Genomic DNA, 22,827 nt, shown 5'->3' on the forward strand with positions numbered 1-22,827 from the left:
TTGGATTGCTGCGTCTTCTTATTTAACGCTTTCGGTAAAGTTGCTCAGTGAAGTGTTTATTCATATTAAAAATTGGGGAATTACAGGATAGGAGACACAAAACGGAAAGACTTTTCTTTAGTGAAATAATAAACTCGGAATTTTTGCTTTCCTTTTTCTGATAAATAACACATTGGAATTTTACAGCGTTGGGTTAGACAGCGCCCCTTAGGTGTGACAACTGTTTCACCACAAACTTCAGTAACAAGGATATTTTTTACATTTATAGGCAGCTAGTCACAAAGGTAACTTACGCTTGAGAGTAATTTACATATGTAAACTCACTAATCAGTGGTCGAAGTGGGGGGGAAAAAGTAGGGGAACTGTGGGCGGAGATCAGGGGGCGGGAACAACCAAAGGATTGGGTCAGTGGGCAGAGTCAGAGGTGTGGCCATGAAGAGCAAATCATTCAAATTTGTTGTCTTTGTTTGGCATATGACGACGCAGCTACAGCTTATTACGTTATTTAATTCAGCCAATAGATACACATATATCTAACACTATCAATGCTACAGCAATTCATCCTCTGTGCTGCAGATCCTTCTTTCCCATTGTTCATGACAGCTCGTCATGAACACACAAGCAGTGTACTGCATGACGAGCTGAGCTCGTCATGAGCATGGAAGGGGTTAAGGTTTAATATGAGTTATTAACATTAAAATACATTCACAAAGTGGGATTTGTTTCCAATCACAGAATGTCCCAAATATGCTTAAAAGTGGAATCACAAGCCATTTGTCTCCGAGTGATGGAGTTTCTGTCATTAGCACTTCTCCCTTTTTCCACAAGACTAGTTCAAACATGAATGACAAAATATCCTAGTTGGCAAATGTTTTCTATACAATTATGGCTTTGCAATATTTGCCACATAATGCATCACCTGCTGTATAATTTCACGATTTTAACTAATAAATTGTTTGTAGCTCAAACTGATCAAAAGTTACAAACAAACGTGACTTGTGTTTCTGTGAAGTGGACAGCCCTTTGCAAAGGTTGACTGATCATGCTTCTCACTGCTTCATTTGTATGATGCACTGCCACTAATACGGGAAAATCTTTGCAGACTGTTAGCATGTGTAAAAATAATAAAGTATCAGAAAATATGCAGCATTACGTTGCAGCTTTTTTTGCTGCATAATTTAGTCAGCACTGCAGAATAAATGTGTCTTCCATTGCTACATAATTCCAGTGGCCCCAGAGCAGCTAGCACATGTTTAAAGTGCTTGTGCATGAAGCAGCGAGACCGTGAAGTTTGTGAACTATGTTTGGTGCGCGTGCATCGCCGACCCCTGGTGAGTTGCACCTACTACTGCTGAAACAAGGCCAATGGAGATACCAATGGCTGCAGCAGACTGGTCTCAAGGGCAAGGCCGGCTTTAACACTGTGGAGCCCTATGTGACAATGTTTGTGGGTGCCCCCCAATGATTCCCTCCGCCATGGATTCCCTCGCTACCACCCTTCAACAGTGCCCCTCGAGTCTCCATAACCACTGTCTCGCTCAGATGCATTTGATTTGATTTACAGCGTCACTGATACCAGTGTAGGGTGTCAGAGCACTTTACATCACACACACTACACACAATCAATCATATGTGTGTAAATCACTCTGTAGGAAATACATAAGAAAAAGTACTACAAGGTGAAGGAGTCACATGACACTGTACTAGTAAGCAGTATGGTTTAATAGTGATCGGTCTGGAAAAACACAAACTATGAATTTAGAACGTAATACCATGGTTTGGGGTTCTCTTTAATAATCAGAATTGATTTTATCCTCATGAACAACCTTTGCAACATTAGGATAATCAAATACTCGGGGGGAAAAACGTAACTCTCTAATTTGTACCTTGCAGTTTGATTGCAATTCTTAGATGACAATTAATAGCTCACTATCCTATGTTACGATGTTGACCTAGGAGGCAGCAAGTGATTTTAGAAACATAATATACTTGCAAACATAACGCATCCAGTACCTCCAGGAATGGTGCCCTTCTCCACCCATGGAAAACAATGTTGTTCAAAGGAAGACAAGAAAACAAGCAGCGCTTCACTGGCAAACTTAGTAGAGTGTAGAGTGGAGCTAATATGTTTTGGTGAATAAAATCAAATGTTTTGGTGAATAAAATCAATCTGGCCATTTTGAGACCACTCTATCTTTTATTGTATTGTAACTGCATTTTTTATAGCGCGTACTACCCCTGACATGGCATCTAAGCACTTTTTCTGTGAATAGCACAGTACTTCGGGACCCATAAAGGATTAACGGTGAATTAGTATAGTGAAATATGAAAAATAATCTGAGTGGCGGATATGTTAGTCAGTTATTTGGATCAAGAAGGATAGTGTAGAGATAGAAGAGGGAAAAAAGTTTGCCTTTATATAGTGCTTGCTACCTCTGAATGGGGTGTTGAAGCGCTTTTTCAGTGACTAGCACGCTACGCCGGAACCCATAAAAGATTAGTGGTGAATTAGTATAGTGAAATATGAAATTAATTTGAGTGTTGGATATGTTAGTCTGTTACACAAACGGGAGTGGGCGGGCATTCAGTGATCTGACTGAAAGGAGTGGACATGTTTCTGAGGCTGAGTCTAGCTGGTGGCACCATGCTGCACAGCCCTAGGAAGGGTGTATCACCAACTTACTCCCTCTCGCCACCATAGGCAGATCTACCCCTTCTCCTGCTCAACCAAAGGTTGCCCAGCCCAAAAGGGAGTAGTGCAGAGAGCTGTCCCAGCCCTCTCAGTAACTACTGACCCGAGGACACACAGTGCCAATTTTATCTTAGGCACTTAAGTATCCTGGGAGTTGGGGTGGGAGGTCGGTGGCTGCAGCACAAGAGCACACGTGAGCTAGGGCCCAACAGAGCTGTGTCTCCGTGCTCCAGCCCTCTGAACAGGCAAACATAGTATTTCTGCTGGTTGACATACAAAAATAAAATGTGCTGCAGCTCACCTCTAGAGCAGTAGGTACGGAAAACAGGTCTTCTGAATGGACAATATATTTCATATATTTGAAGTGTATGTGAACATTCAGCCAATAATGTCCACATATATGGCATAGAACATAAAAGTAATTGTTAACTACCCTTTAATTAGCATAAAATACTGCGTTAGTTACTTCCCAAATGTACTCGTTTGATCGCCCTCAGAAGAATGAAAACACGAGTTGGCCCTGCAGGGGTTCAAATGTATGCTACGGACACGACAATCAGATGATTGCAGCATGTGCATAACACACTTCGCTTTCTTATCAGTAACAGAACCTATGCCCTACAGGTGGTCACTACATCTCTATCATATGCTTGAGCCCACAGAGCACTCTGCTAGGATTCAAACATGTGACATACAGATCACGCACAGTGCATTGCATCAAACACACTGACCAACTGAGCTATTCCATTAGTTTGAAAGAAAGCAGTGACTTTGATTACACGTGGATCGCTGCAGCAAGTCCCTTAACCCACTGAGATATCTTACAATCTGATGCATCTGGCACCTCATGCAAATATCACAATAGCCGAGTGAGGGAATGATTCTATTGAGAAAATCTGTAAAGCAGTTGAAACCCATGAACTCCTGTGTCACTGTGGCCAGCACAGCTTTTCGTCCCTCTAAGGTTGATTAATTAAAACCACTGAAATTAGGAAAAAAGACACAGATTCATTACAGTGTTACTTGACAAAAAGTCTGGTATAGCTAAATACGCGATGGGCTTATTTAAAGTTTGACGACGGGATACTACCTCAAACAAGAATTTGTAATGGAATAGTTTCAATAAGTGAGGAGGAGCAGGAGATAGCGTGGGACAGAGTAAGAAAGTGGGTGTGGGCAGCTGCTGGGGGTGGTGGGCAGCTGCAGAGCAGGAGAAGTGGACTGCATCTCTCGTTAGGAAGGAAATGAATCACCGGAGTAATGATTACATCTTTATTGTCGCCTTCTCCGGGCAGCAGAGGCACAACTAGAGCCAAATTTGGGGGGGGGGGGGGTATTTGGGGGTTAAGGATAAGGAGCTACGAAAAATGTCGGGGGGTGGAGGGGGGTAGAGCTGACTCTTTCAGCAATATGCAGAGTGAGGATGCAGGGGCTCAAGCAGGGGTGAAAAGCAACAAAGCCTCGTTAACACGTAATTGGCCTTTCAAAGACCTGGGAAGTGCTCGGGTGCGGCTGAGTGTGTGCCCGGGCTGTCACACACTACGGGGGGGGGGGGCGGGGGGCAGGAAGGAAGAAAGAGTGTCCTTTTCCTTCTCTGCTAGTCCTGCCTCCCCGAGCTGCCACGACTGCCACGAACGGCAAGCCTTATCTTTGGGCCTTGGCTATTTCTGGCCCTGGGATGAGTGTTGAACCAAAAAAGTAGGGGAACGGAATCAGTTAAATGAAAGAAGTAGGGGCACGCCGTGCCCTGCCGATCCCGCCCACTTCGACCACTGTCACTAATACACTTTGAACTTTACTACTTTGTGCTGTACACAAAAGCCAAGTGTAAAATTACTGCAAAGTCTAGACTTACACATCCCCACCATCTAAAAAACGGGGAGGCGCCCCTTTTTCTATACTTTGCCAGACGGAGATCTCTGTCACCGGGTTCCTGTGGTAAACTCGCCCTGAAGGCCTAAGGCAGCCTTATGACGTCAGGGTGGTAGGGCTACCTTGTCTAATGCCGATGCGTTTGCGTGTATTTGAGCGTTCAGTACTGTGGCCCAGGAAAGAGCCAATACAGCGCTGTAACCATAAGAGGCACGGTGGACCAAGGGTGCATCATGAACACAAATGTGAGACCTTTCCCCATCGGATGCTTGTGAACTGTGTGGGACAGGAAAGCCTGGGGGTGGAGACCACCATGTATTAGGAATAGGTGAGAGATGAAGCAAACTGCGTACTCCAATCTCTAAAAAATAAGAGCAGCAACTCTTTGCAGGCTACTTCATAAAACTTGCCTATACGAGGAACTAGTATTTTTTCTTTGTATTTTCTTTGTTGTAAATAAGATTTTTGCACCACAAGCGCCCAATTGATATTTTCTCGCAGGGTGGGTGTACTCGCCACCCGAGGTGCCTCCATTGTCTTCATGAGTTCTTTTCCTGCAGTGCATCTGGAATTGGGCAATGAATGACGGTGCCAGCATTGGAACTCTCCATGTTGATCCGCAGCAAGTTCTGATCAGGTAAGTTCCTCCTGCGCCCTCACTATAAATCATTGAGTCAGATGCTAATGCTGTGTGGCGCACCCCAGGCTGCAGCCATCAGAGATACTTGCTGTCGGGAAGAGCTGTTGGCTGAATTCACCAAGCCAGTAGTGCATGTGATTTTATCTTAAACCCACGAATATCCAGTTTTTAATTTTAAAGACATGCTAATTATTCACAAAACGTGAGGCCTTCATCCTATATTCTACATCAAATTACTGTGTAATAGTAATCACATTTTTTTATTTTTTTCACTTTTAAAAACAATCTTTATTGTTGTGAAAGTTCAGAATGTACATACAGTAACACAGTCGAATCTTAATTCTGCACACATGTACTTGTTCGCCTGATGGGTAGGATATCTGCCACATGTTTCTTACATATTTATTGTTTTGGGTATCCCAAAACGTTCGGGGTCATAACTATTTGTGTCGAAGTCTTTGTTGAACGCAGGCTGTAAATGCTGTCCGATGTGCACTTCATATCTCATTAACCTTCAGAACGTTGAAACTTTAAACTTAAACATAAGTCATCACAGTTCGATCATCAGCACCTTTGGACATTGAATAACCCGCCACCCCAGAAAACCCTTGTCTCGCCATTCAACATATCTAATGCAGAACAATATCCCTTCTGATCCCGGAAATTTTGCCAGCCACCCCCCAGTTATCTATTCGTCTTCCTCTTCTGAGTCCAGATCTTCTCCCTCCGGAAGGGGTTCACAGATCTCCCCCTATAGACATTCCATGCTGCCCATACCTTGTTCCACTTGCGGGGGCAGGCTCTGAGTACATAGACCTCCCTTTCTGTGATCATCAGCATGTCCATGTTGTTAGCCCATCTGTGCGCTGTAGGCAGTTCTGGCGCACCCCATTTCTGCGCAATGTCCCGTTTAGCTACTGTAATGGCCAACGTAGCCCAAATCTGCCCATATCTATTCAGATCGTTGGGATCCCATATGTTCAACAAACATTTGCGAGGTTCTGGTAGAACAGAAATTTTAAGTGCTTGTGAGACTGTGCGCATGACCTGTTTCCAAAATTCTTGTATCAGTGGGCATTCCCATAGCGTATGGAACAGAGACCCCTCCTCCCCACACCCCTGAGGCAAAATGGGTGGGGTGCTCTATGTATCTTATGGAGTAGCGTCCTCGTGTAGTAAATGCGGTGGAGTATTTTTAGTTGTACTAATCTGAATTTAGCCAAAATGCCCACTTCTCTCGGGGAGGCTAGTGCTTCATTCCATTCTGCCTCATCCACCTCACCCACTTCCCGGACCCACTTCTCTTTTAGTCTCAATGTGGGATCTTCCAGGTTGTTGACTAGTTTTTTATACGTGAGGGAGTTCGCGCTTTGTTGCATAAAATCAGTAAGCAGCCTATCCTCTAATTGGGAGGACTCCGGTAGCTCAGTGCCTGTCGGGATCGCCTGTAGCAGTGCGTGGCGTATCTGCACATATCTAAATGTCTCTGTGGGGCTCAGGCCATATTGTTGCTGAAGCTGTGGGAATGTGATCACCGTTCCCTTATCCCATAGGTCCCCCACTGTGGAAATTCCAATGTAGTACCATTGTGTAAAGCCTTTACAGAATCTGAGGTTTCCTAGTGATTTCGTGTCCCATAGCGGTGTTAGTTTGGTGATTTTCCCCTTCCACCCCAACCGTGTTTGCGCGATATGCCATAGGGCCACCGTGTGTTGCGTCGGTCCCAACAGGTTTTTGACTCGTTGTTTGTTATACAACACAGCATGCCCTCTGTCCCCAGTTGTGACCAGTCCGCAGTGTAAGCTGGATCATTTCGCGGGGCGTGGATCCACTGGTTAATTATTTTAAGCTGGGCTGCCAGTAATACAGTTGAATGTTAGGTAGAGCAATTCCCCCCTCGTACCAACTTTTTACCAACTTGTCGTACGCTATACGCGCCGGGCCATTATTCCAGAGTAGGTTGGAGATCAGCGCCGCCACCTGCTTGAAGTATCTCGGTGTGACAAGATATGGGGTGTTTTCCAGTACATAGAGGCACCGGGGGAGCGCCATCATTTTATATAGCGCCGCTTGTCCGAGGAGTGTCAGTGCTAGGGTCGCCCAGTGTTTAACGTCTGCGCGCAGGCGTTCCATAGGTGGCTTTAAGTTTTTATCAAAAAATTCCGTGTCAGTCTTTGTAATGACAATGCCCAGGTATTTAAAGGAGTTTGCCGTCAACGCCAGGGGGCAGCCCTCCTGCAACACCGGCTCCGGACCCTTCAGTACGTATATTACCGACTTGGACCAGTTCAGGGTATAGCCTGACGATTTCCCAAGCGTGTTACAGAGATTTAATAAGGCCGGGATCCCGGTCTCCGGGTCAACCATGTAAATGAGCATATCGTCCGCATACAGGGAGATTCTATCCTCCCATCCATCCTCCCATGTGATTCCCTTGAGCAACGGCGTTGCTCTAATCAGGACAGCTAGGGGTTCTAGCACTAAGGCAAAGAGTAAGGGCGATAGAGGGCACCCCTGTCTAGTACCCCTCCCCAGCGGGAATGTCCGCGAGATGTGGCCGTTCGCCACCACCTGCGCTACCGGTTTCGTGTAAAGTAGTCTTACCCATGCTATAAAGTTCGGGCCAAAGCCCATACGGGCCAGCACTGCAAAGAGGTATTCCCATTCCACTAGATCGAAAGCCATTTTGGCATCAAGGGAGAGAATTACCGCCTTTTCCGGGAGAAGGTGCGCACGTGCCATCACCCCGTGGACCCGCCTGAGGTTCAGTGCTGTACTCCTGTGAGGCATAAAGCCTGACTGATCAGGGTGGATCAGTGTCTGCAGATGTTGTATCAGACGGTTCGCCAGTAGTTTTGCCAGAACCTTGGCCTCTACGTTTAGCAGAGAAATCGGGCGGTATGAGTTGCATTCGGTCGGAGGCTTCCCGGGCTTCAGTATGGCCACAATCGTGGCTGTACGCTGATCCAGCGGCAATTCTGCCTTATCCCGGCTCTCCAGATACATCTCTAGCAGTGGTTTGCTAAGATCGGAAGCCATCGACTTATACCATTCTACCGGCAGTCCATTAGGACCCAGTGCTTTACCCGACTGCAGCGCCTGAATCGCCAGTTGAATCTCATCCATTGTCGGTTCAGCCTCTAGTTCCTGCCTTGCCTCGTGCGTGAGCCCGGGGATAGCAATGTTCTCAAGCGAGAGTGACGCCGCTGATGCAGTGATGTCATGTTCTGGGGTATATATCTTTTGAAAATGGCTCGCCAATGTGCGTACTATTTCTTCTGGGTGCGTCTGCAGCTGTCCGTTATGTGCGTGAAGTCTCTGTATCCCTCTATTACTACCCCCTCTCCTATCCAACCATGCCAACATTTTCCCGGCCTTATCACCCACATCATATATTCTATGTGCTGTGCTTGTGATGTATCCTAGGACTTTTGTCTTCAGGTGGGCCTGATATTGCTGCTGTCGCAACTGCAGGAAGTGTGCTGTTTCCGGGGTGGGATTCGCCATGTGCGTGTTGTTCGCGTTGTGGAGTGCCAGTTCGAGTTCTGTGAGATCCTGTTGGGACTCTCGTTTGTGACCCGTTATGGCTGCAATTGCTTCCCCCCGCAGGACAGTTTTGTACGCCTCCCATAGATCCGTTGGTGAAGAAACCGTTCCTGCGTTTTCTTCAAAATAGTGTGCGGTCGCCAATTTGAGTTTCTTCCTCACCTTAGGGATCTTTAAATAGTTGGGGTATAAAGGGTAGATTCTAGCGCCTTTCTTTTCTTTGGTGGTGAGTGACAGCAATATGGGTGAGTGGTCAGATATACCTCTGGGCAGGATGTCCATTGTGTCAACTTTCCCCAGTCCAACCCCCAGGAACAGGAAGTAGTCTATTCGTGATAGGCTATTGTGCGCCGCAGAGTAGAATGTGTATTGTGTCACTGCAGGGTATAATTGCCGCCATATGTCTGTAATGCCCATCGCTTCTAGAAAGCCAGGGAGCGTTGCGGTCCCTCGGGGGCGGTCCCTGATGGTAAATGTATCCAACGTGGGTTCTATTATCGCATTGAGATCCCCCCCTATAATTGTGTCTCCCTCCGGGAGGTCTAGGAGGAATTTACCTAGGGCAGGCAATGCTATAGAGTGGAGCGCCGGGGGGATGTAAACGGACACCACGTTGAGGGGCCTCCCCTCCCACTGGCCGTGCAATGCCGCAAATTGGCCCTGATCGTCCATTCGGCGGTGTTCCACCATAAAGGGTGACGTCTTTTTTATAAGTATCCCTACTCCCCTGGACCCTGTTGTGAATTCTGCATGTACTGCCATTACATATCCCCGTCTATCGAGGGCTTTACAGGTTGTCCCGGATAGGTGTGTTTCTTGGAGCAGAACTAGATCAGGGTTCTGGCGCTTAACTGCTTGCAGGACCAACCCCCTTTTTATTTTATCCCCCAGTCCCCTGACGTTCCATGTGAGCAGGCGCAGGGGGGGTACTTCTATCGTTGTACTAGCGCCCTCATCGGGTGCAGTGCTTAACCGTTGGGTCATTGGATCGTGTGGGTAGTATTTTGAAGGACAGGCTGATGGGTCCAGTGCAAGCGCATCGCTTCGCGAAAGTGCAAAGGGGCGGTGTATTATATCTCGCGGGCATGTACCATGTGGTGTATGTGATGACTAGTAACATTAACATAAACTGAAAACTCCCTTTCCATCCCCCCTCCCTGCTCCCCTGCTCCACGGACACATCCCCGCCCGCTTCCCCAACTTTGCAGAGTGCTTAAACCCATTCCCAACTATCTTACTTGCTCGTGGGGTCGGTGAGTCCCCTACAGGCACCGGCTCTGCCCACCCTACTCCGCTTCACCAGGTCCAGGGTCCGCAGCCTGCATCTGGGCCAACCCATCCTCAGTCTGACCTCTGATTGGGCCCGGTTGTCCTGAGTCAGTTGGGCATTGAGTCCCATCGGGGAACGCTTCCGTGACATCCTCTCGTTGCTCCTCCTGGTCGGTCCGTCTGTTCGCGTGGTCTCCGCTGCGATGGTGCGGTCGATCCCTGTGTGGCCGGGGGGGTCTTCCCACCTGTCTCCAGCCGTCCAGCCAGTCCTGTGCCACTTCCGGCTTGTCAAAGAACCACGTCTTCCCTTCGGCGATAATCCTCAATTTAGCCGGGAATAACATCGAGTATTGCAGTTCTCTGTCTCTTAGCGCCTTTTTGACCTCGGTAAATGATTTCCGGCGCCTGGCTACATCCGCTGTGTAGTCCGGGAAGAATGCCAAGGTTGAGTTTTGAACTTTAACTGGTGGTGAGACTCTCGCCGCTTGCAAAATGGCATCTCTGTCTCTAAAGTTGAACAGTCTAGCCAACACAGGCCGTGGCGCCGCCCCTGGTGTGGGCGTGCCACCAGGCACCTTATGTGCCCTTTCAACAGAGAAGAAGTGCGACAAGCCTTTAGGTTGCAACTTATTTTTGATGAGATCCTCGACGTAGAGGTCCATTGCTCTCTTACCCTCTGTTTCCGGAAGATTTAGGATGCGTACATTATTTCTTCGAGAACGCCCTTCCTGGTCGTCCAATCTTTCCTGCAGGTGCCTGGTGACCTTCTCCATACGTTCCATAGCTATTTGTAGGTCCGAAGTGTCTTCCACAAGGGATTTGGTAACCACTTCCACCTGTGACACCCTTTCAGTCATTTTTTGGAAGTCCGCTCGCAGCAGGGTAAACTCGGAGGATATGGAGCCCACTGTCGTCCGCACCTCAGAGAGGGTTTTCATAATGTCTTCTAGCGTCACCTTCTTGGTCCCTTCAGTTTCTTGAGTAGCGCCCGTGGAACTACGCCCAGGCACCTGCGATTGTCCGTGCTGGCTATAGGCGAATTTATCCAGTCTGGCCTGGGTTGATCCACTCCTCGTTCCTTTCCCCGCCATGTCTCGAGGTGTTTGGAAACCGGTCCCAGCTCTTGCGAGTACTGTGGTCACTGCGCCGCGTGCTGCTGGTCGTTTTCGTTGCGGGTCCGGGAAGAGCCGCTCGGTGTGTCTCCCGTCTTCCTGCGGATCAGGTAGAATACCTCGCTCCGGCTAATCACGGCTCCCTCCAGCCGGGATGGTCAGTACTGCGTGCCCGTTTCGCACCCCGCTGAGTCCCCCACTGTGTAGTCGTCTGCATGTCGCAGCCCTCTCACCAGTCGTGCACGTCGAGTCTAGCGCTTATCTTCTGTGGCTGCACTGGCCAGGAAAGTGGTCATCTGTTCAGGGTGGCGCGTCCTGTAGTGTCGCCGCTCGTGTGCGTTCACCACACAGTGTCGGGGCAAAGTTCTGGTCGCGTTCTGGTGGCGGTCGTGCTTACTTTTGTCCAGGTGGTAAGGCCGCCGCTGGCATTGACGTGTCGTGTTTAGTGGCCTAGTAAGAGCACTGAGGTATTGTTTATGCGGCCAGAGTGTCCCTTGCCGCCCCCCTCACCAGCTGGGACTATTGCTGCTCCTGTGGCTGCCTGGATTGCTCCCTGCTCCTACGATGCTTCCCTCTTCCGCCTATGCCCCGGGGGCACCGGTGTGCACGTGGATGTTCAGCGCCACATGCGTCTGGTAGTGGTGCCGCTAAGGGCGGGGGGTCGAGCACTTAGTGTCCCTCGCGCCGACGAGTTCTCACCTCCTCTGGGGGGGGGGTCCGCATCCGCGCCAGGCGCCTCAAGCAGCTCGGTCACAGGCGCTATCTCGCGGACGCCGTTTCACTCAGGCGCCGACGCGTGGTTCTGGTGAGCGCCTCAGCCGGTGCAGTCATCGGTGGTGCCCCAGAGGATTTTCCAGCCTCTGTCGGCGCGGGGGGGTCTTTCGCGACGTCTCGGTCTGGAGGTCGGCGGGCGTCGCCGGAATCAGCCCGGTCAGCCCTCACTTCCGCCGGGGTCGGCCGGTCACTCGAGGCTGGTGACGCACCCCAGCCGCAGGCCCAAAGTTTGCAGGGCTCGAGGACGCAGTTCCCTGAATCCGATTCTTGCCTGGGTCGGACCAAACGGCGCCGCTTCTGCACCGGACCCGGTCACCGCTTCTTCAGGTGGGCGATGCCACGGATTAATGTGTCGGATTTCAAAAAAGGCCGTAATGCCTTAGGGAGCTCTCGGTTTACGCTGCCGCCATGCTTGGCTGCAAGCCACGCCCCCCACATTTTTTTTAAACATGTTTTATACAGCACGTTTGCACTTTTTACTGGTTCTACAAGCAATGCCTCAGTTACCAGGGGTTTGTGGCGTTCACATGACATCAGTCAGAAGCCTCAGTTCCATTGCCATAATTAATAATAAAAAGGAGCTGGCAGAGCTCAGCAGGTTTCAGCCTAGAGGCTGCTAAAATGTAAACTACCACAACAAGCATAAAAGGCCAACAAATATTGAATGACTGGTCGTAAGTAAAAATGATCGAAAACATATTTCATTTTAGGTTCATCACTCTGCCTGTTCTCTGCCTCCTGTGGACCTCTAGCCCTAAATGGCTCATGTATTTGTCCTTTGCTGTTGGATACTGCTGGGTTGATGTCAACAACTTTTCACAATTTATACATTCTACCGAGCTCGCAGCATAGTGCTTCTTGCAGTGGACGGCTCTGCACAGTGGTCAGTGTGCAGCACCCTGAGAGAATGGGTTCTCTGATTGGGGTTGAGCACAGGGAAAAGAGTGGTTGGCGGTTTGGGCCCTGCCAGGTTCAGAGGTCATGACGGATAACTGTGCAGTGTTTCACTGGGAAACAGTTTATAATCCTTTTTCGAAGAGGCTGGTCTGTCTGTAGTCAGATGCCATCTGTACGTCCCGAGGCATGCTGTCACCATGAGCGCTGGAGTCTTAATCTATATTAAATCACCTTAAAGTGCCCATACAGTGATTGACGCTGAATTGTAGTCTGGCTGCCACCCCAGCCCACCCGTCTCCATTAATCTGCCAGCTGCCAGGTGGGAGAGCTGGACAGCTGTGTCACGTAGGTGAAAATACCTGACATTTGGTAATGTTTTTAGTGTCTGAAAAGGCGTGTATGCGAAACTGAAAGAGAACTTCATGTAAAAATCTTCTGAATTAATTTGTAAAGTGACCTTTCTGATTTTGTTGACTCAGCCAGTGATCATTACAGCGGCCTTTCAGCACACTTTCAAGTGCTTTCTTCTTTTTAGGTCGAGGACCTAAAGGCTGCGCTTGCGCAGTCTGGGGTCGGAGATTTAATGTTTCTTAGTAGTGCGGTTTAACCCGCCTCCCTGCCCCATCTCTCCTCCATTGGCCGGCTTCCTAAACGGAGGCCAGCCATTGGAGGAGAGATGCGTCACTCTAATTTAGCCCCGTCTCTTTCGGATTCGGGGGAGTGAGTTTTGCTGTTCTTTAGACAGTGACGTAGTCTGTCACTCAGAACCACAAAACCACGCCCCCGATTCCGAAAAATTCGGAAGCTTGCGGCCGCCATTTTTTCTTCACCCGCAGTGAAGGTGAGCCGTTCCTCGTTGTGCTTGTATCCTTGTGTCCGTCCCCCCCTTGCCCCCTCCTTCCGTCCCCTCTCGTGTGGCTGTTTTCTGTGCATCCCAGCTCTCCCGGTGACCCGCAATGTGACCCTCGCACGAGATGCGGCGCTGGAAGACCCGTGCAGAAGGCGGAGGCAGTCCGAGCCTTGCCCCCTCCTTCCGTCCCCTCTCGTGTTGCTGTTTTCTGTGCATCCCGGCTCTCCCGGTGACCCGCAATGTGACCCTCGGCACGACAACTATGGCGGAGGTTAGGCATAAAGTGCAGGGCAGGGAGGCCGAAGAAACCACCACTACGGCAAACTTAATCAAAACAGCCATTCCTCGTTGTGCTTGTCCTTGTGTCCGTCCCCCCCTTGCCCCCTCCTTCCGTCCCCTCTCGTGTTGCTGTTTTCTGTGCATCCCGGCTATCCCCAATTAAGATATACATGTAAGGAATTGAGTACATTAACCAGACATATGGTTAAGGTATACATCTCCCAGACCGTAAAATAAAGTAAAATGGCACAACCATTTCTTTGCACCAACCTTTATATTCACAAGTTTGCCATATTCTGAACAGCCGGCCTGTAAATTGCATCCACGAATGGCAGGAGAAACATACCTGTTTTTATTAAAGGACCCTCGCGTCTTAGCTACATGACGCGTTTCTGGTCTGCTAGAGTGGCGATTGAAGTAGAGATAGGACGTGGGATCCTATAGTTGTTGTTCTATGCCTGATTGGCAACTGCCATGATGAAAAAGAAATAGTATATGGAATCCTATAATTAGCGTTCTATGCACGATTATCAGCTGTCCTATTGAAATAAAAACAGGATCCTAATGTCTGTATTTTGTACCTGATTAGCAACCGCCATAGTGGAATATTGATGTATCTTATCCCAGCAGGCAGCAGCTGCCGATGTAGGGCAGGGAGGCCGGAGAAACCACCACTACGGCAAACTTAATCAAAACAACGTGATTGGGATGCGCCACATCCTCCTCTCTTCTGCCTTTCGCACATGCCCTTACTTCCCTCATCATTTCTCTCCTCTTTTCCCCCTCGCGTATCTTTCTCTCCACGCGCTCTCCTTTCTCCGTTGCACGGCCCTCCCTCCCCCTGTTTATTCTCCCTGCTCCTAGGCCCGCTCCCCCTGGTTCCACCCTGCCCGGCCGCATCTGCCTCTTCTCAGCGCTGTAGATAGTTGGAGATTAAGTGATTTGTCCAGAATCACATATTTTGTGCAGACGCCGAGCTGGTTCCCCAGCTCCAAAGTCGCGAGCTCTGGCCATTGCGCCACATCCTCCTCTCTTCTGCCTTTCGCCTCCCCCATGCGCTTACTTCCCTCATCATTTCTCTCCTCTTTTCCCCCTCGCGTATCTCTTTCTCTCCACATGCTCTCCTTTCTCCGTTGCATGGCCCTCCCTCCCCCTGTTTATTCTCCCTGCTCCTAGGCCCGCTCCCCCTGGTTCCACCCTGCCCGGCCGCATCTGCCTCTTCTCAGCGCCGTAGATAGTTGGAGATTAAGTGATTTGTCCAGAATCACATATGTTGTGCAGACGCTGAGCTAGTTCCCCAGCTCCAAAGTCGCGAGCTCTGGCCGTTGCGCCACACCCTCCTCTCTTCTGCCTTTCGCCTCGCCCTTGCCCTTACTTCCCTCATCATTTCTTTCCTCTTTTCCCCCTCGCGTATCTCTCCCTCTCCACGCGCTCTCCTTTCTCCGTGCACGGCCCTCCCTCCCCCTGTTTATTCTCCCTGCTCCTAGGCCCGCTCCCCCTGGTTCCACCCTGCTCGGCCGCATCTGCCTCCAGGGTTGTGCGAGGGGGTCATCAATCTTAGGGCGGACATTTGAGGGGGGCGCTTTCTGGATCTTGAGCCTGAAATACTCGCTATAAGGTACGGATCATCCAGGATGGAACAGTAATGCGAATCTTAAAATGTGACCGATATTTGATGAGCCCCACAAAGTGGAACTCTCTCACTACCTCACTCTCTGTCTCACTACCTCACAACTTTACTCTCTCTCTCTAACTCACTACCTCACTCTCACTCTATCTCACTACCTCACTCTCTCTCTTTCTATCTCACTAAATCACTTTCACTCTCTTTCACTTCCTCACTTTCTCTCTATCTCACTACATCACAACCTCACTCTCTGTTTCTATCTCACTACCTCAGAACATCCCTCTCCCTCACTACCTCACTCGTTCACTACCTCACTCTCTCGGTCTCTCACTACCTCACTCTCTATCTACCTCACTCTCTCTCTCACTACCTCACTCTCTCTCTATCTCACTACCTCACTCTCTCTCTATCTCACTACCTCACTCTCTCTCTGCTAATGCAATAGGTCTCGCATATGCAAGCAATTAAGCTATTGCCAATATAAATGACAATGCCATTTATTTAGGGATACAAAAAAAAAATGAGCAATGCCAATAGCTCTACCTATAATATTGCCGAGACCATTGCATTGTAAATGCTTGTTGCTTTTGGAAGTATGTACTGGAGGAAAAATGACAGTTGTTGGTGATGGTTGAGACAACACCTCCTCCCCAACACAAAGCAGGAAGAGTCCTCCCATTGGACTCTGCTTGACTGGGTGTGCGGCAGGGAGGGCTTAGTGCTGTTGTAGCCTGGAATCTGTGTGTGGGTGCAAAGTGACTTATGAGTGATGTGCTTGTATGCGTGCAGAGTCATTTGTTTAACTGAGTGCGGGTGAGTGGTGTGCATGTGTGAATGCCAGGTGAGTAAGGGTGAGTCTTTGAGTATACGTTGTGCCCTTGTGGGGGTTGTGAATGGTGTGTCTGTGTGAGCCTACAGTAAGCTGTGTGACTTTATGAGTACACTAGATGAGTGATGTGCTTTCATGAGTGCAGGATGAGAGGTGTGAGTGCACTGGATGGTTGGTGTGCCTTTTTGAGTGCAGGTTGAGTGGTATGCTTGTGTGAGTTTTGGGTGAGCGAAGCAGTGTGTGTCCATGAGTGCAAGGAGAGAGGAACAAAGTGTTTGTGAATGCACGATAAGTGATGTGTTTAAGTGAGTGCAGGAGCAGTCGGTGCCTCTTTGTGAGCCTATTCACACTATTAAAAAAAAATAAGTTGTAGCAGGCTGTCTTTAACGATATGCTGAAAACGCATAATTTTCACCCATTTTTTCCACAATTTTTTGTGGGGGAAGAACTCCCTTCCTCACGCTGCAGGAAGGCTAATCGAGAGGCCATGTCAAATGAAGAAAGGGCTTGTAAGGCACACATAAATATGATTATGAGACAAAACAATTAAGTAATAGACTCATAAAAAAGTTTTATTTTACCTGCGACTTTCTTGAAAATTGTGAATTTCACCCTATACTAAATTTCAGAAACGTCATACATTGCATTGGTTTGCATTGTGACTGTATGCACAAAATATGTCTAGGAAGTGGAAATTCCACATCAGACTTTCCGGAGATGTGTTCACGGGCAGGGAATCTCTCACCTATGTGCACACATTCACACATACCCTTCTCACACCAAATAACACCCAGACACCAGTGGTGGTGATGGAGCGGTAATTTCTTCTGGTAGTTTCTAAATGCAAAACCCTCATGCTACCTCTAATTTACCGCTCAAAAGGTGTTGGGCCCTTCACACCATGTATTACCTTCAGGAGATTTAAATAAACCTGAACAGTCAAAAATGCAATTTTATTATTCAAGCCAATAAAGAGAGTTGTTGAGTATTTTAAAGGGTTTTATTTTCTAGTCAAAAGTTAAGTTTTTCTCTGACCCTTTATTCATTAGTAAAATATCAATCAGGTTACAGAATTTGGAAAACAGGAAAAATATCAATAATACAGAACACATTACAGTCTGCATATAAGCATTACATGTAGTTATGAAAAATGTGGCGCAAAAGTCTTAAAGAGTTTCTAAGCAAAATAGTCTTGCATAGCTAATCAATAATTAAATAGTTTGCAAAAAATCTCCCATTGGGAGAAATAAATGCATAAAACAAATAAATCTTTTAGACCTAATTAATTAGTCAAAACATAAACTTAAAGTTTTAGCATCTAATCTAAAGAGCCTTTCTATCTGTTGCTGCTCATGTGCATCTCTGTGTCTAAAGAACAAAAAGGAGGGAGACAGCCCGCCCTTCACAAGACCTCAAAGGAATGCGGCCTGATGTGCCAAGATATGACGTGGAAGCAAGAAACCTCCCCCTGAATCTCCTCGGACGCAAACCTGCCCTTTCAGCAATCTCCCGGGACGTTTCTCGTACCTAACCCATAGGATGTCTGGCCTAATCTGTTCCTTCTCTCAAGGGCTCACACACCCCTAATGAGCCTAGAAGCCAGCTGAGCTGAGATAGCCAGCCCCCATCCAGAGAGGACAGTATTTAAACCCTAATTATTGGCAGACTACACAAATATGTAGCATGTTTCAGGATACCTGTACGTGATTGGTCAGTCATTATGACATGAGTTCTCACTCCCCCTGACTCATTCTAAAAACCTGACTTCACCAGTTTTAACAAAAGAAGCGCAAATGACTTAATACATTTTATATGTTTGCAACATTTACTAGGAAAAATGTTTCATTCTAATTCATCCTTCCTTCCACAGCGTAGTCAGAACGGATACTTTTAACTAACTGGTACATTGGCAGAGTCACAAAAATGTACAGTTAAGGTTGTCCTTGACTTTTTGTCATGAGGAAAGCTGCCACAGTCTGCGCATGCTCCATTCTCATTAAATTGCAAGTCATAGCCTTGATGGATTCACAGGCAGCCATGTTTTGTGTAGGCCCCAAAAATAAAACAAACACAAAGATAATATTCATTTCATGTAAATCATTCCATTATGTTTCCCACGTGCATTATTAATTCACACACATTATAAAAAGAGGTGTTATTAACTGAAAATGTTTATCAAAATATGCAACAAGTCAAAGTCTATTAAGACAGGAATAATAAATCTAGATTACATGGATGAGCTGGGAAGAGAGAAACACATTCTATTAATCCTCAAAGCTAAAAAGGCCACTTTTCTCTACACTGTAAACCACATGTTAATTCAGCAAAAGCATTTTCAGACTGAAGTGAATAGGCCTCACTTTCATGTTTTTCATGTGCCATGTTTTTAACCTGCACCAAAATGTGCGTGGCAATTTAAATGCAGCCTGTCTGTAGCACAAACATAAAACAATGCCTGACTGCAGATGAAATCTGCTCCATCAATCCACCCTTCTGATAATTCAAAGCATAATAACATGATTTATAATTCATCACACATATTTAATTTCACTAGTGACAGTATTTTTTTTTTTTTTTTTTAATTGCAAAAGCTGAGCATATAAGAATGTTACTTCTATTTCTAAGGCAAACACAAGTCTTTTCTGTAATCAGATCATATATAGCCACGCTCAATTGTTTTAGTGCAGAGTTCTGTAAGTAGCTTCTTGGAACAGTCTTCTTTAAAATAAGTAACTAAAATAATAAAAAAGGAGAATTCACCAGGACAGTTTCAGCATTTCTTTGCTCATTTGTCATCAGCTTGTCATTAGTATGGCTCATACTTTCCATGCAAATTGGACTACTTAGGTGCTGAGAAACTCTGACAGAGCACCATCAATCCTTTGCACTTTTTTCAACCAAGGCCTTTCACTCTTATTTTCACTTTGATCAGATTCAGATGTTTCACCACAGCATCTCTCAGATCAAAGCCGTTGCACCATCCATTATGCAGATCTTGTGTAACAGCTGCAATCTGGTGAGAAACTGCACACTGCACATCAACCAGACCTACACAGCAATGGCTAGTGTTCTCCTCAGTGTTTTCCACAAGTGCATTTGCATATGCATTTTCAAGACACTTTGGTGATGCTGAAAAACAGTCTTTTACAAAAGGTAACTCAGTGCTGCCATTGTGTTGCTTTATTATGCTTGACACTTCAGGCAGATAGCTACAATCCATTCCTTGTCCAGTCTGTTGTTCTGCACTTATTATCTTTAAGCCCACATTATGATCTGATTTCAGAGAAACTGGCAATCTGTACCTGGGCATCAGTCTTTGCAATAACACATTTGCCACTATGCAGATGTCATTTCTCTCAAAAACAGTTCTGATACAACCCTGTTGTGCTGCTTCAAAAACATTTTCTTGAGCCTCTTTTAATTCATCTGTGAAGATTCCATAGAATGTATATGCTAACAGAACACAATTTTGTGCAACTGAATTAGCATTTCTTTCTCCCATGACAACAGTGACTCTCAATTGAGCAGATATACTGCATGTTATGGTAAGGGCAATCAATTTCGAATTTTGGGCTGGGGTAATTACTAAAAGCCATGAAGCTTTGACAACATCATGTATAAGGAGCACAGCATGTGCTGCTTTTAATGTGTTACCTTTCAAACATGGGCCATCTACAAAATGGACATTGTTGGGCTGACTCAGACGTTCATCTTTAAAGTCTGAATTTGGCTTTATGCATATTTTCATGATATTTAGACACTCGTATTCAGTTTCATCATAATCCAATTCATTTGATGACATTTCTGTGAAGTTAGGGTCAAAGGTCATTGGGCAATACATCACAGACCTTTGAACACAGTCACCTTTTTCAATAGGCAATGAGAGAGCGCAGCCCTCCCTCTCACTGCAAATTAGTGTATTTTCTTTCAAATAAACTTTCATTCCTAGTGCTGGGGCGCGACATTCTTTCTCTTTCAACTCTAGGAATGCTTTTGTGCAGTTGTTGTCCAATGGAAGCGGATCAGACACACCAGAGTGTGTCAGCCTCAGTAAAGGCTTAGCCACTAGGGAAATGTTCAGTAACCACTCTCTACAGCAGCTAACCATTCCCAAAAATGTCCTGACTTCTTTCTGAATTTGAGGTGGATTCATCTTGGAAATTATTTCCACCTTCTCTGGTGACACCTTTCTACCTCCCTTTCCAATTTTGTGTCCCAGATATTCATCTTCTTTTTGATAGTACTCCTGACTATTCTCATCCAATGGCACTGTGACATGAACTTGGCAAAAATCAATAAAAATAAGCCATTCTTCACCACATGGAATGTGAAAAAATATATTGACTGGATTCGGTACCACAGGACAACATGGAAAAAATATGCTTTTAATCTGCTGCACTATTCTGTTCTTTTCATTTATTTTCTGTGAACCTGTGATGAGAAAGTTACACAAACTTCTAATCAATTCCATCAAAAATCCTTTCATTGGTAAAATTCCTGCAACTGATTGTGTTCCTGAATACATGTCATCTGGTTCAAATTTTAATAAGACATGTTCTGCACATTTTATTAAGCTGGCATCCTTCTCTGTGAACTCTCTTATTTCTGTGTTTATTTTTTTTTCCAAAGCAGAAGGTAATTTTTCAACAGTCTTTTCTGAAAACAATGCTACAACTGTCTCTTGATGGGCCATTTTAAAATGTACATCCTCATCAGGAATCTGAAAAATAACATTATCTGATGTACAGTAATCTGAGCTGCTTACTTTGCAAAATAATTGTTTTTCTGCTAGGCCTGAGTCACAAACAGCAGTTTTGCAATCTTCCTCAAATGGGCCTAATTTTGGGGCAAATTCTTCTAAAACTTTGTTTGTAATTTCTTTGTTTAAAACTCCTGCAACTAAATCTGGACGTTCCACTGCCTTCTCAATGGAATTGGTACATTCAGAATTGTGAGTGTTAAAGCTCTCATTTGCAAACAAAGCAACCTGTTGAACTGGGTTCTGATTTTGTCTCTGGAAATAATTCACATTGGCTCTGGACAACTTATTTAAATTCATGTTGGCATTTTCCATATTTTGTGGGACCATCTGTGCTTGAAAAATTCCTGCCATAGGTACCTGTTTCTGAACTGACATTTGCATTTGCTTAGCTGGCATATTTTGCACCTGCATTTCTCCATGTTTTTGTGCATCATGTTTAAATTTATTTTTCTTCTTCCAATGCTCAAATCTGTTATAAAGATGGCAAAAGGACACATTTTCCAGCAGTACAACATCCATACCTGAATTTGCACTAACCAAAACACCTTTACTACCATCCTGGTTTCTTTTAATCTGTACCCAATCAACATCAACTCTGCCCTTTAGGAAATAAATCACTGCTATATTTTCCTCCATAACAACAGAAAATGATGGTGCATTCATGTAAACCCTTTTCACTGTCTCCTCACCTGGCCCGTGAACAACAACTTTAGATTCAAACCGCAATTTAGTCAGCATGTCAATGTAAAAGAACATTTCCAAATTAATGTACAATTCTTTTAAAATTTCATCAAATCCATCAACTTTTGGGTACAACAGCACAATCTTGTCTCTCAATTGTGGGAATGTGTTCAGAAATGCTGCAAGTTCACTTTTATTCTGTAGCATAGGAACATACATTTCTCCCACCTTTTCTCTCAATGAGTAAGCAAAAGCTTCTCCCTCATTCTGCTTATTATTTTTCTCAACAAAATCTGGTGGCTTCTTTTCCTTATCCATTTTCCTTGCTAGGTCTGGTGGTTTCTTTTTCTTTTCATGTTTTCTTGCCCACTTGTCTCCTAATTTCTCAAGCTCATTGCATTTAAAACCATATTTTATTTCTGCAATGTGCAAATGCATTCCTGAAGAACACATTTTCTCATTTGCTTCCTCATCCATGTGTACCCTAAAACTTTTCTGAAATGGAAAACTTCCTGAAACATCAGTTTCATATTTTTGAGCCAAATCTGTCAGTCCATTATGTGTAATTAATGAACATGTAGCTGTTTCCTTACTCAGGGAAATTTATTCTTTTTCTTGACACTGGTTCACATTGTCATTATTTAAACAGCAGGAACAGTTAATTTCTTCATGTTCACATGTTGAATTTAAAACACTAAGCTGTCTCTCTTTTTCATGGTCTGTGTTAATATGTTCTCCCATGTTCTATATCTTTTTAATTACTGCTGCTTCCTCAGAGCAGGTGTGAAAAATCCCATTTTCAAATATATTCATTTTATCCTGGGCTGCAGATGTTGTAAATACCATTTTTCTCTCACCTTTCAGTGCTTGGGGTAATTTCTGTTCAATAATCTCTGTATTCTGAGTTTCTGAAATAAACCCTGGCAAATTCACTTTTTCTGCAGCTCTTTCAACATTTTCAGTAGGGACCATATTAATTGGGACAGTCATAATTTTT

Source organism: Lissotriton helveticus, chromosome 12 (assembly GCF_964261635.1).
Source record: "Lissotriton helveticus chromosome 12, aLisHel1.1, whole genome shotgun sequence".
Taxonomy (NCBI): Eukaryota; Metazoa; Chordata; class Amphibia; order Caudata; family Salamandridae; genus Lissotriton; species Lissotriton helveticus.